A 12,986-nucleotide genomic window follows, 5' to 3' on the forward strand; every position below is an offset into this window, starting at 1 on the left:
AAAAAAGGTCTTTATGCCTTCATTTCAACTGCTGTACAAATGGAGAGTAGTAATTACTAAGCTGAAAGGTATGTATCAATTATAAGAAAAATAAATAAATAATGAAGCTTTATGAGTTTACTGCATTATTGCAGGGCATGCAATGTACAGTGTTTATTCACAAATGTACGGAGCCCCTAAAGGGACACTACTAAATCTAGTGCGCACTAGATAGTACTAGATAGTATCTAGTGCGCACAAGATAGTATCTAGTGCTCACTAGAAAGGATCTAGTACGCACAAGATAGTATCTAGTGCTCACTTTTTTTTTTCTTCCCCCATGTCCCTTTAGGGGCTCCGTACAAATGCAAGAAGTTGATAGGTTAATAATAAAATCATGAATAAATTTAAAGTGGGAGCTGCCCAGTAATCCAGAGTCAGTGTCTAAGGTTGGGTTGATGCAGGGGTCATTCAGGGTCAGCACTCATTTTTCATCCAGAGGAAAACAAGCTTAACTGCTTCTGCTCTGCTTTTTGTCTTTTATTGTTTTCTGACATTTATATCCAGCAAAAATGTTTTTTTTGTTGTCGAAGAGACTTCACACATCTAGCAGCACAGCTGTAATGTCTGCTTCTTGATGAAAAGTAGTGTCAGCAGGTCCCGATTCAAATTGCCAGGATGCAAGAATTTTCAGTGAGGTATGAAATAAGTCTTAAAGGTCCAGTGTAACTTTTAGGATGATCTATTGTCAAAAAATTAATATAATTTCCACAGGTATGTTTTGTTCTGAAAATTAGAATTATTGGAAAAACTTGAAAATTTGCCCTTTATATCTACTGGCACCACAGGTCCTCTTCTACGGAGTCCGGCATGTTTCTACTGTAGCCCAGAACAGACAAACCTGGCTGCAGATATGGTCTACGTTTTTTGCGAGTTTTGCAAGGGACATAGTTCCTCCTACACAATCATAGCTTGTTCTCATCCCAGGTCATCAAATACAGATGCGAGTGGTGTTCAGTTAGTTCCAATTTGCAACTTCACCACTAGATGCCACTAAATCCTACACACTGGACCTTTAACTCAAAGCTCCATTTTAATATATATTAAACACATCATATTGACTCAAATAACTCGTAACTTCAGCTTCATAAAAATACACCATAAAGAAATCCTTAAAGCTGCAGTAGGTCTAGGCAGTAGGGCCTGAATAATAACAACTGATCCAATGCCATTAGGAGCACTAGGAGGAGCCAGAGGAACCAGATTTTTTCACAGATTATCTGTCTCATGTACTACTGTCAGAATATAGTGAAAGTTTCAGCAAATATGACAAAAAGTTATTTTTATAAAAGTTCTCCATGAGCAGTGCCAAAAAAAAAACTACCAACCAGAGAGTTAGGGCCTGTATTGTAGTTTTTCAGTGCCAAGTCATGAGCTAGCGCAACCATTTGTAAATGCTTTTCCACAGGACAGCACAGCCAGGTAAATGGTGTTGTTAATCTCAATGAGTGCAATTTATGGTAAATGGTAAATGGACCTGTACTTGTATAGCGCCTTTCTAGTCTTCCGACCACTCAAAGCACTTTTACACTACGTGCCACATTCACCCTTTCACACACATTCACTCAGTGATGGCAAAGTCCATCGAACAGAAACTAACATTCATACACACTCACACACCGATGCACGGCATCGGGACCAATTTGGGATTCAGAAACTTGCTCAAGGATACTTCGACATGCGGCACCAGGAGCTGGGGATCGAACCTTCCGATTAAGGAACGACCCGCTCTGCCTCTGAGCCACAGCCGATTTGTAGCATTTTTTTTGTAAAATAAAACTCTGCTCTGATGGGTTAGCCAGACAGTAAGAAGACTGTTAAGAGTGACTCTTGAACTCCAAGCGCAAATTGTAAAATGGGTTTCAAAAAGTAGAGAGGACATGTCCCCACATTCTCATGGGAAATTAACCCCTCGCTTCACCGAAGAAAAGAAGATTCCTCGCTATAAACATATGACAGTAACCTATTTGTACTGTGCTCTATATAGGATAGAGATGGCTGTTGGCTTGGTTCTGTGTGAACCATCTCTGGTAGGCCTTTTCCACCAACAGAGAACCAGCTGTGTTCTCCTTCAAGCACCTGGTTTTGCTCATCAAGCTCATATCCATTGTCTCCACTGCCTATCTGCTGTTGCTCCAGTGACTCCAGTAACCCTAACCCTCTGAGGTTGGAGTGAAAATGTAACCTTTCAGGTCCTCTGTATCCTGATCATGTGGATAGTGTTCTCTTAAGCCAACACATTCCTATGCAGTGTAGGTGCTACTGTTATATAAAGTCTCTAAAGTAGTCTGTGTCAGCAGTCTTACGTCAGACTTCAGTACAAAATAAGGATTGAGTAACACTTGACAATGACAGGCCTGACAGATAAATAGAGTGTTTCTGATTACAAAGTTTAGATTACAAGCTATGTAGCGTTATTCTTTATTAATCCCATAAGGAAAATCTTTCTCTGCATTTGACCCACCCTAGGTGGAGCAATTCAATTCCATTCAATTAAATTCAATTTTATTTGTATAGCGCCAAATCATAACAGAAGTTATCTCAGGACACTTTTCAAATAGAGCATGTCTAGACCATACTCTAGTCTAGACCGAAGGAAAAACTTCCTTTTAAGAGGCAGAAACCTCGGACAGACCCCGGCTCTAGGTGGGTGGCTGTCTGTCTCAACCAGTTGGGGTGAGAGAGAGAGATAGAGAGAGAGAGAGAGTGTAAGGTAAAGACAGAATGACAGAGACAGAGGTAACGACAGAAGACAGAGACAAAGGCGCACAGCAACAAGAGTAGCAACAACTACACTAATAATAGTGACTGATGATGATGAACATGAAGAAGATGATGGGGAACAATGAGCAGTGATTACAGTAACAATAGTAACTGTAGTAATAATAATAGTAATAATAATAATAACAATAATATCAGTAATGAGAATAATGAGAACCTGCGAGACGAGAAAGCACAAGAACTCCGGGGAAGAAATGAAGTTAATACAGAAGAGATGTGGTCTCTTTTCCTAGTTCCTGTCAGTACTCGTGCTGCAGCGTTCTGAATTAATTGGAGCGTTTTAATGGACTTATTGGGGCAACCTGATAATAAAGAGTTGCAGTAATCCAGCCTTGAAGTAACAAATGCATGGATTAGTTTTTCTGCATCTGTCTGTGATAGTATGTGTCTAATTTTTCTAATATTACGTAGATGAAAGAAGGTAGTCCTAGAGGTCTGCTTTATGTGGGAGTTAAATGACAAATCCTGATCAAAGATAACTCCAAGATTCCTGACAGTGGTGCTAGAGGCCAAGTTAATGCCATCTAGAGTAACTATATCTTTAGACAGTGAGTATCTAAGGTTTTTGGGGCCAAGAACAAGAATTTCGTTTTTTTCTGAGTTTAACATCAGAAAATTGCAGGTCATCCAGGATTTTATGTCCTTAAGACATGTTTGTAATTTAGATAATTGATTAATTTCATTGGGCTTGATTGATAGATATAACTGCGTATCATCTGCATAACAGTGAAAGTTAATGGAGTGATTCCTAATAATGTTGCCTAAAGGGAGCATATATAAAGTAAATAGTATTGGTCCAAGTACAGAACCTTGTGGAACTCCATGACTAACTGTAGTACTTATTGAAGATTCATCGTTAACATGTACAAACTGCGAGCGATCTGATAAATATGACTTAAACCAGCTTAGTGCGGTTCCTTTAATGCCAATTTGATGCTCAAGTCTCTGTAAAAGAATATTATGGTCAATGGTGTCAAATGCAGCACTAAGATCTAATAATACAAGTACAGAGACAAGTCCATTGTCAGAAGCAGTCAGAAGGTCATTATTAACTTTAACCAGAGCTGTCTCTGTGCTGTGATGAACTCTAAATCCTGACTGAAAATCTTCAAATAAACTATTGTTATGTAGAAAGTCACACAACTCTTTGGCGACTACTTTCTCCAGAATCTTAGAGAGGAAGGGGAGGTTAGAAATCGGTCTATAGTTGGCTAAAACCCCTGGGTCAAGAGTGGGCTTTCTAAGAAGGGGTTTAATTACAGCTACTTTAAAGGACTGTGGTACATATCCTGATAATAAAGAAAGATTAATCATATCCAGTAAAGAAGTGCGGTAACACTTTATAATGAGTACACACTATTAAGCATTAGTTAAGCATGAATAAATAATGAATTCATCATTTATAACGCATGAATACACATTAGTATGTAGTTTATAAACACAGTTAAAAATGTTTTATTCATCATTGATAAGCACATTAGTTATGGATTAGTAAATACTGAATTCATCATTTATAAAGCATGATTCTGCTGTAAATAGTCATTACTATGTGGTTTATAATCACAGTTATAAATGTTTTACTCTTCATTGTACTGTACATTTCTGCATGCACTTGCACATCCACTATTCAGACATGTATTAATGATGAGTGACTGTGTTAGCAGATGTTCTATAAAACTCACAACATATTCATTTTCTAATGATGGCCTATAAACAGTTATTAATGCAGGAATTCACAGTTACAAAGCACTTACTACTTGTTAATTAAGTATTTTGCACGAGCTTATCTAAAGTGAGCACTATCTATGGCTTATTAAGGATTTACAAATGAGATATAAAGGCTGACAATGCCTCGAGACTCACAAAATGTTCAGTTATCTTAACAGACGAAGGAGAGACACAACACAAAGGGATATAGAACATATTGTATTGATATTTACTGCAACTTCCCAACATATTGTATGAAGACCAACAAGGGTGGTTTATGAAGACAGGCTATTTTTGTGATCTTATCTGTTTGGGACGTGTACGTTGAGCTCCCGCTCTCAGCACGTCATCAACGTGATGACGTGCTGAGAGCGGGATGTTACGTCATATTTAGGTTAACTCTCAGAAGTTTCTGACAGTGCAGCCAAGAGGAGCATGGAGAAGCACATTGGAGTCTGCGGCCGTCAGCGGCTCTAGTGGTGAGTATGTGTCTTTGTTTGGTAGCACACATTATGGTTGAAAGATATCGTTAGCTTGTCACTTGACACTAATGACTAACGTTACTAACGTTACCGACCCGCCCGCGGTGGCTAAGCCGACCTAGTCTAGTCTCGTCTAGCCGGGCGAGGTGAGTGCCTAGCAGCGGTAGGTCGGTTTAGCCACCGCGGGCGGGTCGGTAACGTTAGTAACGTGAGTCGGGGAGCGAGGGCAAACACCTGCAGCTGCTGACAAGCTAACGTTATCTTTCAACCATAATGTGTGCTACCAAACAAAGACACATACTCACCACTAGAGCCGCTGACGGCCGCAGACTCCAATGTGCTTCTCCATGCTCCTCTTGGCTGCACTGTCAGAAACTTCTGAGAGTTAACCTAAATATGACGTAACATCAACGTGCTGAGAGCGGGAGCTCAACGTACACGTCCCAAACAGATAAGATCACAACAATAGCATGTCTTCATAAACCACCCTTGTTCGTCTTCATACAATATGTTGGGAAGCTGCAGTAAATATCAATACAATATGTTCTATATCCCTTTGTGTTGTGTCTCTTCTTCGTCTGTTAAGATAACTGAACATTTTGTGAGTCTCGAGGCATTGTCAGCCTTTATATCTCATTTGTAAATCCTTAATAAGCCATAGATAGTGCTCACTTTAGATAAGCTCGTGCAAAATACTTAATTAACAAGTAGTAAGTGCTTTGTAACTGTGAATTCCTGCATTAATAACTGTTTATAGGCCATCATTAGAAAATGAATATGTTGTGAGTTTTATAGAACATCTGCTAACACAGTCACTAATCATTAATACATGTCTGAATAGTGGATGTGCAAGTGCATGCAGAAATGTACAGTACAATGAAGAGTAAAACATTTATAACTGTGATTATAAACCACATAGTAATGACTATTTACAGCAGAATCAGGCTTTATAAAGGATGAATTCAGTATTTACTAATCCATAACTAATATGCTTATCAATGATGAATAAAACATTTTTAACTGTGTTTATAAACTACATACTAATGTGTATTCATGCGTTATAAATGATGAATTCAGTATTTATTCATGCTTAACTAATGCTTAATAGTGTGTACTCATTATAAAGTGTTACCAGAAGTGCCAATTAAGGGAACAACTTCTTTAAGCCAGTCCAATAGACAGGTTGATGGCTTCGATGAAGAAATTATTGAAGTTAACTGATGAAGATCGATAGCAGAAAAACAGTCTAAATATATATCTAAGTTTACATTGATAGAAGTCCCTGAACTTGGAGAGCCACTGATAACTGTTGATGGCAGTTGGTGATTAATTTTTTCTCTAATAGTAATAATTTTATTATAGAAGAAGCTCATGAAGTCGTTGCTACTTAAGTTTATGGGGATATGTGGCTCAATAGAGCTGTGACTCTCTTTCAGCCTGGCTACAGTGCTGAAGAGGAACCTAGGGTTATTCTTATTTAGTCTCCTATGTTTTAATAATTTCCTTTTTATAGGAGCGATAGAGTCTAATGTTGATCGTAGTGAGCCTATAGCAATATCGACAAGATCATCAATTTCAGAGGGATTTAAGTCGTTATAGGACTCTATTAAATTCAGACATGGCATTGAATTAAACACTGAAGGAATCTCCTCCTTAAATTTAGCTACAGCACTGTCAGATAGACATCTGCTGTAGGAAGTTTTGCCTAATGGCTTATAATCTAATAGTATGAATTCAAAAGTTATTAAATAATGGTCAGATAGGAAAGGATTATGTGGGAAGACTATTAAATGTTCAATATCAATGCCATATGATAAAACAAGGTCAAGAGTGTGATTAAAACAATGAGTTGGTTTATTTACACTCTGTCAGAAGCCAATTGAGTCTATTAATGATATAAATGCATTACTAAGGCTGTCATTGTCAACCTCCACATGAATATTAAAATCACCTACAATAATTACTTTATCTGATTTAAGGACTAAACTTGATAGAAACTCTGAGAATTCAGATATAAAATCAGAGTACGGTCCAGGAGCACGGTACACTATAACAAATAGAACTGGCTGCAGTGTTTTCCAGTTTGGGTCAGAAAGACTAAGAACAAGGCTTTCAAATGAATTATAATTTAGTTTAGGTTTAGGGTCCATTAAAACGCTCGAATCATATATGGCTGCTACTCCACCTCCTCGGCCTGTGCCTCGAGGAATGTGAGTATTAATATGACTGGGGGGGGTGGATTCATTTAGGCTAACATACTCCTCGTGGGACAACCAGGTCTCAGTAAGACAAAGTAAATCAATATCATAATCTGATATTAATTCATTCACTAAAACAGCTTTAGAGGACAGAGACCTGATATTTAACAGCCCACGTTTCATTCTCTTATTTTCTGCTACTGAGGAGTTGGTTTTAATTTTTATTAGATTTTTACATTTAACTCCTCTTGTTTTTATTTCTTTAAATAATTTATTTTAAAGAATTAAATGGAATTATGTGCTTGATACTTTCAGTTGAACTTCATTAGAGGCAGATCTAGAAGCCTGTCCTCCCCGGTTGCCACCCCAGTTTGCTGCCAAATGCTGTCAAATTCAACACGTTAAATAAAAAAACAAACAACCAAAAAAAAAAAACATGTTAAATATTTGTTATGATAAAATAAGATGTTTCTTTATTGATCCCCCATAGGGGAAATTCAATTTGGCAGAGCAATACAGGGGAATGTAGTATAAACCGTAAAGAAAGTCTAAGCAAAACAAACAAATGGAATACAGTCAGCACTTGTTTTCATATTTATTTAGATTTCCATACTATGTGTGTTGTGTCTACATATACTTGGCATTAAACCCCAACTCTGAAAGAATGTGGTTTTCAAACTGAACGTGGGTGGTTTTGTGAGGGATACACTGCCAGTTTTTCCTGCATTAATGAAGTTTAATGTGCCAAGTCAGAGCTGCTCTGTTTTTAATCTAAGCTAGTAGCTTTTGTTCAGATTTTAAGCCAAAACAACCTGCTTTAAAAGCTATCACTGAATATATTCAGTGTTGCAGACGTGTGCGGTGTGAAATACCTGATTTTCAGTTCTCTACAGACTGTGAGAATTAATCAACATAATCATATCAAGAGAAACTAACATCGTCCATGCAAGTTATTTATTTTCTCCTTCACTAAAATACATCTTATTATGTTAAACTCAATCAGCAACCACCAACTGCAGAAAAAGACAAATTATTACATTACACTGTAAATGTACAACCATGACAGTAAAAGACCATAAACTCCATATGAATATAAAAAATATATAAATACAGTTTCTGTAACAGTGAAACACTCATGATTCAAAGTTATATCTCGAGGCAAAGTCTTTATTTATACGGCATTTTAAAGGAATCTATATGGAATAAAGTTGTTTTTTATATTACGGACGTTAAACTGCACAGAACACCACCATCATATCTCATGGCAAAAACTTATTTTGTACAACATTTATATGATATTTTCATGTGGTGTGTTTCTTTTGATGGTAAAAATGTGTATTTATATGGTAAAATATGAAATAAAACTCCAACTTTACCCGTAAAATCAACAGTACTAATATCCTTTTACTGTAATAGTAGAAAGGTGATGCCATATTTATTTTTTACAGTGTGGGGATACTGTGTACTTCCTGGAAGGTATGGGTAGTCCGGCAATTAGGAATTGTAGACAGGGGGAAGACATTTTTCTAAATTGGACCCCTCATCCACACTGACTACAGCACCCACCCACTTTTAACTCTAATACACTGGCAATTTCAAAAAAGCTCTTGGTCAATAGACTCCAGCAGGCTGCAATTTAATAGCCTTATAAGGGCAGTACAGCAGTGTTTATTTAAATCTAGTTAAGTGAACAAGCTAATGTTACTAATAGGTTAAAGCTTAATTTGCTAGTCCTCCAACTTCCTCACTTCTGTTATGTTCAGCTTTGCTGGCCAAGTGTTTCAACTGCACCATCTTCGCAAAACAGTGTCGGGTATGGTATAAGCTGAAATATGTTTTAATGATAACAATACATGTATTTATTGTGTATTATTGGTTAAAGTATGGTCATTATCAGTGATATAAGCCAACAATTATAGACCTTTTTATGGGCACCCAATAGGCCTTAGGCTGTGGTCATCTGTACCCTTCGACCCCCTGACAGTGGGCCCTGTATGGGAGGTAGGGTAAACTGTGTGTACTAAAATATTTTTATTTTCAACTGAAAATATGGTACATTTTAAGGAAACCATACAGCTAGTATCAGTATTCTGACGTGACAGCGTGCCTTCGCCTTAGATGAAGTTTAGAGGAGCTGCCGAACCATAAACAGTGTTCTGAAAGCGTCCAGCAGTGAGAGTGAGGTTGCATGTCATCCAAAGGCACATGTATTCAGAATTTACACCACTTTTTATGCTGCCTGGAGGCTTTTTCCTGTGTATCCAGTGTTTTCTTATTTTGTTGACATGGAATGTCTGTGTCCTCTTGTGCACACCGAGCAACAGCTAACCCACTACCAACCTGAGGTGGTGAGGAGATGAAAAGCAAATGCTCTGCAGAGAAAGACAGCTGCTGATTCTGAGGACAGACAGGGTGGACGTCTACAGTGTCTGAAAGATGATGCATCATTAATATCATGATGAATAAAACACTTCAAAACATGTCCAGCCTGTGTCCTTAAGGTTTATTTTTTATTTTTCAGTTTTATAATGTGAGTCAGCAGCAGCGGAGCTTGTTGCAGGTCCTACCAACATATTTAATGATAGTTACTACAATCAGAGAAAAATGTTTGCTTGTTTCTTCTCAAAACATTATTAGTTAAATAGACAGAGCACATGAAAAACACAGTGAACTAATTCAACTTAAACTGTTTGAGGAAACCGATTGCCTTAAACTGTATCAGACTAACTTAAAAGGTAAATGGACTCGATTTGTGAAGCGCCTTAAAAATATTCAACAATTAATTTCTGGGTTTCTGGGTTTAATTCATGAGAATGAGTTATTCTAAAACAAAGTAATGTTAACTTACTCCTGTTGTGTACTGTAATTTGCATGGCTGCATTCAACTTCCATTAGAAAACCAAATAAAGAAGCGCTATAAAGTTAGTGAACAGTGGAGCAGGAATTAACCTGACTGCAGTCTGGTATGAGTGGATCAAACACAAGTTCAGTGTGTGTTTATTATGTAGTGCCAAACACAGGCTAGTCTGTGAAAGAGAGAGACTGACATTTTTATTGTGATTATCCTGAATCTATTTGTGAAATCAGACAAAGAAAGAACTTTATGGTAAATGGTAAATGGACCTGTACTTGTATAGCGCCTTTCTAGTCTTCCGACCACTCAAAACGCTTTTACACTACGTGCCACATTCACCCTTTCACACACATTCACTCAGTGATGGCAAAGTCCATCGAACAGAAACTAACATTCATATACATTCACACACCGATGCACGGCATCAGGAGCAATTTGGGGTTCAGTATCTTGCTCAAGGATACTTCGACATGTGGCAGGAGGAGCTGGGAATCAAACCAATTAGGGGACGACCCGCTCTGCCTCTGCACCACAGCCGCCTTTACATGGTACAGATCCCATAAAAATAAGGATAAATGTAACAGCTGGTGAAAATGTAGCACGTGTTCATTGTTTTTAGGTTTAGAGAAAGCTGTGATTCAAAAAACTCTTTTGTAAATTGAAACTTTCAAATCCCTGTTTGTTCAACTCAAAGATGTTAGTCATCAAGCTTAAGATCTGGGTTTGTTAGTTTGAGAGATTCCCAAATTGTATTTCTGCAAACATACACTTCTGTGGATCTACACAGAGGAGGGTGATTCAGGCAGCCACAGGTTGCAAATTCCCAACTTTGGCTATGAGTGTGAATTCTCAATGGGACTTTGGATCAACCAGCTGATTGGGTGGGTGGGTTTAAACTGGAACTCTCACTGCAAAAAGAAGAAGCTGAGCAAACTCACAATTTCAAGGCAAAAAGGTTTTATATAAAACTTGAAATTTTATGATAGGAAATAAACTAAAGAAAAGTTTTGCCAATCTATAATTGTCTGTTGACATAATTTTCTTTATTTGAAAAACTTAAATCTCTGAGTTTTAGAAACTAAAAGTTCTATTTGACAAATTCAGAGTGAGCTGTTAACCCAGTTTTTCATTATTCGGGTGCTTAAAAATGAAATATTCGCCATTCACAATGTTATATTATTTAGTTTTTCACTATGTTGAGTTTTTAAAATGCACATGATTTTTTGCTTCCAAAACTTTTTGGAGTTTGACATAAAACAAATTATGAGTTTTCTCAACTTTTTTCTTTTCTTTTACAATGTTGGAACTGAACTGGACATGTTAACGTCATACACAAATCCAGGCAATGAAACCCCCCTAACACAACCAGTCTCCAAATAACAGAATATTCTGTTCTGGTGAACAGGGTTTTTCAGTGTCCATGGTCTTTGAGGGCCCTTTTCACTGGAGGACTAACATGAGCCATGCACCATGAAAGAAAAGTAACGTGAGGATAACCGGGGCGGCTGTGGCTCAGAGGCAGAGCTGGTCTTTCCTTAATCGGTGGGTTGTGGGTTCAATCCCCAGCTCCTGGTGCCACATGTCGAAGCATCCTTGAGCAAGATTCTGAACCCCAAATTGCTCCCGATGCCGTGCATCGGTGTGTGAATGTGTATGAATGTTAGTTTCTGTTCGATGGACTTTGCCATCACTGTGTGAATGTGTGTGTGTGAAAGGGTAAATGTGGCACGTAGTGTAAAAGCGCTTTGAGTGGTCGGAAGACTAGAAAGGCGCTATACAAGTACAGGTCCATTTTATCTTTTTTTTTTTTTACCATAATTCTTTCTTGAAGAAACTCTAAACAATGACCCAGTGTACAAATAAGGATACAGTCATATTAAAAAAGAAAGAAAGAGATCCATTGTATATCCAAAGTGGCTATTCTTTTTGGTTAATGTCTTTATTTGCTGACTGCAGATCATCTATGAATACACATCCTCTGAAACTCTTATCTGAATGAAAGAAAATATCCAAATATAGCCCAGAGGAAAGTTACTCAATTCAAACTGAACTACAATATCCAAGAAAAACAGAAACTAACTACTGCCATCCCCTCTTGTCTGGACAACACCATTTAGACAAGTCAGTCCTTATCACTGACGTGTGTATAAATGTATGTGTGAGAGAGATCACTGTGACACTAAGCAGCCTCCCTCCTGGGTGGCTCTGCTCCTCCCCAAACCCCCTGCCCTCCCACATTCTGTCCCCCCCAAGGGCACGCTGACTGGAGCCAGTCCAGACCGGGGCAAGTCAGGGCAGCAGGGAACAAACAGGGTCAGTGGAGAGAGTGTGTGGAGAATGTGTGTATGTGTGTTTTTTTCTAAGTTGGGGACTGGAGGAGGATGGGTGGGAATGAGCTACAGATAATATCAGCACTGGGGGCTACAACTGCTGCTGTGGTCGCCTCTCACTGATGTTGTGTGTGCGTGAGCATGTATATATCTTATGCAACTTCTGCAGTGGGATCCACCAGTGCACATACACTGAGAATGGACTTAACAAAGTTTAAGACTTTTTGTGACCAGCAATAAAACTTTAGAAATGAACAAGATTTTAATATTTATAGATTCTAGGATTTTTAATGAGGTAAAAGGAGCAGATTCATTTTTAAGAATTTTACTGTGGAAATTAAACTTTTTTTGTGTTCATACTTTCTTTTAACTTTTTCAACAAGAAGGAGATGTCAGGAGACATCAAGAAGCCACAGGCTTACACAATGGACCTCCCTTCCCATAAGGAGAAAAAAACAAACAATAACCAAAAATGAAAAATGAAAACTAAGCTAATCGGAAGATTCAACAACAAAAAATAAACGTCAACAAAAAAACACACAGTGAGCAGAATAATGAACCAGTGACCCAATAAAAACAAAGAAATACATAAAAA

The sequence above is a fragment of the Dicentrarchus labrax genome, unplaced genomic scaffold (genome assembly GCF_905237075.1).
Source record: "Dicentrarchus labrax unplaced genomic scaffold, dlabrax2021, whole genome shotgun sequence".
In the NCBI taxonomy this organism is placed as follows: Eukaryota; Metazoa; Chordata; class Actinopteri; family Moronidae; genus Dicentrarchus; species Dicentrarchus labrax.